We start from the raw sequence: 5,653 nt of genomic DNA, 5'->3' as shown, positions 1-5,653 counted from the left end.
GGAGCCCGCCCGACCCGGGCCCCACGTCCTGCCCCGTTGGGCCGCGACCGCGCGCGCCGTGAGCCCGCGGGGACGACACGAGCGAGGGGACCGCGTGCGGGGCCGCCCGCATCTTCCTCGACGCGTCGCGAATGCGTAAAGACGCGTGGGGACCCGCGGGGCGCGCGAGGGCGCCCCGCGGGGCACGTTCCCGTGCGCCGGGCGCGCGCCCGCGGAGGGAGAGAGGGAGCGAGCGGGCGAGGGTGGATTCGTGGAACTTGGCAAGGTCCCCGATTTGGAGAGGAAGGGGGAATCTCTTCGCCGTTGTTTCACTTTGCGGGGAGAGATGGAGACGCGTCTGCGAATCGGGCGGGCGGTACCTGCCGTGCGTAAACGTTGCGCAACTCGGAGCAGTGGCGGGAGGTGCGGCCTGAACCCCGTTGAGCCCCGAACCTGGCTCGCGCCGGCTTCGATTCTGCCCACGGCTCTCACCCCGATGTTGTTGTTGTTGTTGTCGGATTTGAGTCGTAAACGGTAAGAGGACGCGCAGCCGGCTCGGTTCCCAGCGGCTTCCCCCGCCCTGTGCGCGCTCCTCTCGCGGGGTCCGACCCCGAGGAGAAAGGGTCTGGGAGCACGGAGAGCGGGGATCGAGCCCGGGTACGTGGGGGGGTCTCAGGTCACCCCCTCGCCACCGTCCGTACCTGAGCTCGCGTCCATGGCTCCAGGTCGGGGGGGTGGGGGCTGGGGGCGGGGGGTGGGGGGGGAGATGTGGGGGGCATCAGGGGGTGTACAAAAAGGGGGTGGGGGCTAGGGGAGGTTGGTAATGGGGGGGGGGCGAGGGTGGGGGCTGATCCATGGTGGTGTTTCCGCGCTTGCCCCCCCCCCCCTCTCTCCCCGACGCTCTTGACCCCATAGCCCCCCCTCCCTCCCAAACTCTTAATTTATGATCCGTCGCGCACCTGTGCTGGGCACACGATGCGAGTCATTTACAGCCAGAGATGTCACGCACGCACGGTACACACGCACACACACACGGCGCGTACACGCACACGGCGCACACACACACGGCGTACACGCACACACACGGCGCACACGCACACACACACACGGTACACACGGCGCACACACACCCACACACGGTACACACGGCGCACACACACACACACACGGTACACACACGAGATCATAGATACAAAGCAAGTGCTATTTGCGCGTTCATCTAACTTAGAGGCCACTAAAGAAACTCAACGCGTGTTCGTTTACCACCCATGTGTGCCATCTTGTTTATGGGCATGTCGAAAGCGTGAGTGGTGTAATTTAACGCAGAACTTTTTTCGTTTTAAATCGTTACCTGGTCATATAAAGCCCCAAAAGGCTCATGTCAACACGTGTGTGTGAGTGTGTGCAGTTGGATGCAGAGGCGCGGCGATCACAACAACGAGCAGAGCGCCGGGCGGCTGAAATGCAGCAAGTTGGCACAGAAGGGGGCACAGGTGGTGCGTCTGCCAGTCATCTCGGTCAGCCAGCCCATGGCACCTGCAGGGTCTGTCCCGTGACCTCATGCCAGCGAGCCTTCGACACCTCACGTGGCCTCAACGTGCACCTGGCCTGGCACAGGTCCCGTGGTGACGTCAACGTCACTTTGTGGCATTGGTATTGGTGTGTATGTGCCATGCGTACCGTAGGTGTGCATTTATACCTACAATGGTTCCACGTGATGTCCACCACCGTCGGTGGAAAGCTTGCGTGTGTCGGACAATGTCTTCATTATCGTTTGGGATTTTCCACGTGGACCACGCATCGACTGCGTTGGCGATGCGTTGTGTGCCACACTTTCACCTGTTGCATCCGAACACGGTTACGCGGGGACACACCATTCGTACGCTGCTGCAATGATTGTGACCAATTATCGAGGAAGTAGCCACCGCCGCTGTTATGGGGGCTCCCGTGCGGGTGCAGGGGACGCAGTCGTGACTGCTGTGCACATCGCTGGCGCCAATGGTCGGCCGTATCCCCTTGACGACATCATCACCACCACCACCAGGTGGACCAAGCACTCGCCACCAAGCGTTCCCAAACCCCCCCCCCCCCCCCCGTCCTCGTGCACCACAAGTGTCCGCCCTTCCTACTGAACCAATCATTCCCGTAAGTGGGAATGCAGGAGGTCGTGGGTTCGAACCCGACCCTGACGCCTGCTGCTGTATGTTTGGAGTTTGTGTGTCTCTCTATACCGTGGTCGCGTGGATTTTTTTCTCCGGGTCCTCCGGGTTTCCCCTCCACATTTAGAATCAACATCACGCGTTTAGAGCATTTGGCTGATATAAATGTACACGTGATAGCCACTTCGCTGAGCTACCATCTGTGATAGTCAGGTCTCTTCTGAAGAAGAGCTACATAGCTCAGTGGACCTTACCTGGTGGGCCTTACCTCAAACACATTCAGGACTATCACGTGAAATTATTCTTATCGCTGTTTAGGGAACGCTCAGAATTCACGCAGACTGTCCATGGACAGCGCCTGACATTAATGGGACTTACTCTTTAGTTCTTTCGGTAAAGTCACGTAGTTAGAAATAAAATAAATCACGACGTTTCGATCGCAACACAAGCGATCGTCATCAGGCGGTCGTCATCAGACTGATGACGGACGCTTGTGTTGCGATCGAAACGTCGTGATTTGTTTTTTTTTATTTTCTACCAACGTGACTTTACCCAAAGAACCAAAGAGTATGGATTCCTGCAGTCACGAAAGCTTCAAATCAAGATTAATGGGACTGTCCGAATATTGGAGAATGCGGGCAGCAGCTAATTCAGATTGCTTGCAAACTCAACAAATCCGCCTGAAATGTTGTGAGATGTTCAAGGAAATGTTTGAAGGGTGTACACGCTGATTATTGTGGTGATAAACACTGCCAATGTGACCATTCCGTAAATATGATGGTGGCACCGGTGTAACTTAAAACGATATAAAACGAATCGCCAGTCGCAGGGGGTGTCAGTTTGGGGGACGCTATTTTGCCTTCACCAAAACCCCAACGGAACGCGTGCACATAGATCCAGGAAGCAAGACAGGCGAGCGGTGTGTCCTGGACGCTGCTCATGCTCAGGGACTGAATGGTTGTTGTTGTTGTTTGACTTGCATCCCACTGGGATTTTTGCACACAGCGTTGGTGTATTGTGTTTTTTCTGCAATATTTTGCTGTCTTTTCTTGGATTTTCTGTTTGCACTTAGTCACATATTCACTTTAAGATGTTTTTTGTTCATGTTTTTGTTTTTTGTTTGTTGCGGTTGCACCCGATTCAAGAGCCGAATGGCTCACAGGGCGATACCTAATAAATGAACTTGAACTTGAAGCGGTGGTGGGGGATCAGTGGGAGCGGGGGAGAGCTGGAAACGACTGGTCGTACGCTCGATGTCAACGAAGATGCGAATCGATGCGGAACACCTGGGCCATGTGAATGGGACGAGCTCAATGAGCCAAGTCGGAGAGGCGCGGAGTCCCCTCTTAGTGAATCAATGATCATTATCGTCATCTAGATTTGAAGCTTTCGTGACTGCAATGATTCATACTCGTAGTTCTTTCGGTAAAGTCACGTAGGTAAAAAATGAAATTAAAATTAACAAAAATAAAACAATAAAATCACGACGTTTCGGAGGCAACACAAGTCTCCGTCATCAGGTGGGACCGTCATCAGGTGGGATGCAGCAAATCTGGCTGTGACGGTCCCACCTGATGACGGAGACTTGTGTTGCCTCCGAAACGTCGTGATTTTATTTTTTATTTTTATTAATTTTAATTACATTTTTTACCTACGTGACTTTACCGAAAGAACTAATAGTATTATCGTCATCGTCGTGCGTGTGGCGAGCGGCAGGGAGAGGGTTTTGGTGTTGAGCCGGAGCCAAGAGCCAGCAGTGGAAAATTCCACGTTCCTATGAGGAGGATCAGTCCATCGAATCAGGAAAACTACCTGTGATCAGGCCAATTGGTGCTGCCCCAGTAGACGGTATTCGATGAATTGTAGCCGGTAAAAAATAGTTGTATATTACAGTACGTATAGTACTTATAAATTCACGTCCAGAGGGTCGCGAAAGTGCACGTGTTCCACGCGGCTGCAAGAAAATGTCACCATCAGCGGCCATGAACAATCCACTGCTGGACGGAGATCCTCCACACGAGGTCGCCATTCATCATTGCCCCAAAACGCAATGACGTAATATGAAAAGCAGCCCGACTGATGATGACGAGGAGGACGATTAGTCGATGGTGCTGCTGCTGATGGTGCCGATGGTGACGACGACGGGGAGAGAAATGATATTGGGGACAGGCGGATATGGGGAGACAAATGTACGGAGACACAAGATGCGGACACGAATAGACAGGTGGCTAGGATTCATACTCTTAGTTCTTTCGGTAAAGTCACGTAGGTAAAAATGAAATTAAAATTATAAAAAATAAAACAATAAAAATCACGACGTTTCGGAGGCAACACAAGTCTCCGTCATCAGGTGGGACTTGTGTTGCCTCCGAAACGTCGTGATTTTTATTGTTTTATTTGTATTAATTTGAATTTAAATTTTTACCTACGTGACTTTACCGGAAGAACTAAGAGTATGAATCCTTGCAGTCACGAAAGTTTCAAATCTAGAATTAGGTGGCTAGGAGATGTGTAACTACCTCGCCTGGTATATAGGAGGTCGTGGGTGCGATCCCGACCCTGACGCCTGCTGCTGTATATTTGGAGTTTGCGATGTCTCTCTCTCTCCCCGTGGTCGCGTGGATTTTTCTCCGGGTCCTCCGGGTTTCCCCTCCACGTTTAGAAAAACGCGTTTAGAGTTATTGGCAACTGCTGTACATTTCCACGTGATGAGAAGCCACTTCGTTGAGCTATCATTTGTGATAGCCAGGTGGCTTCTGAAGAAGCGCTATACAGTATAGCTCAGTGGGCCTTACCTGGTAAGGGGCCGTCCATAAATGACGTCACGCGATTTTGGACATTTTTTGACCCCCCCTCCCCTCGTCACACGGCGTCACAAAAAGTCAGACCCCCCCCCTCAAATATGACGTCAAAAAGCTCTGCCCCCCCCCCCCCCCCCAAAATAAAACATGCTTAAAATCGCTTTAAACCATTGTCATTGTAGCGCGTATTTAATGCGCCGCTGCACTCTGATGCTGTAGGAGAAAACATTTATTTAAAAAAAGTCTATTTAATTAAGTAGAACGTGTTGTCTATATTTATTTTAAGTTGCGCATTTTGATGTGACGTCACATTTCTCAACCCCCCCCCCCCCCCTCGTCACACATCGTCACAAATGTCTGACCCCCCCCACCCCCCTAGGTGCGTGACGTCATTTATGGACGGCCCCTAATATAGTGAATAGTTTATGGTTAGGTACATGGGGAGTCGAGAAAATGGGGATGCGAAAGGTAGAGTGTGTACAGTAATAAGTACGCAGGGGTTCGACGTTTAAAGGACAACTCAAGGACAACTTTAAAGTTGTGTGTGCCACCGGTCACCGATGCATGTGTATCGAGACGACAGCGATGGACGGGCGTTGGGCATGGCGCCGGTTCCATCACGCACATTGACGACTCTCGGATTTCTATCGATCCTGTGATGCCAATCGTCATCGAAAGTTGTACTTCACCAGGAGACGGCAAAACACGCCGAGA

This window comes from Lethenteron reissneri, chromosome 21 (genome assembly GCF_015708825.2).
Source record: "Lethenteron reissneri isolate LAM-NWPU_2019-01 chromosome 21, ASM1570882v1, whole genome shotgun sequence".
In the NCBI taxonomy this organism is placed as follows: domain Eukaryota; kingdom Metazoa; phylum Chordata; class Hyperoartia; order Petromyzontiformes; family Petromyzontidae; genus Lethenteron; species Lethenteron reissneri.
Note: the sequence above shows the minus strand (reverse complement) of the source record.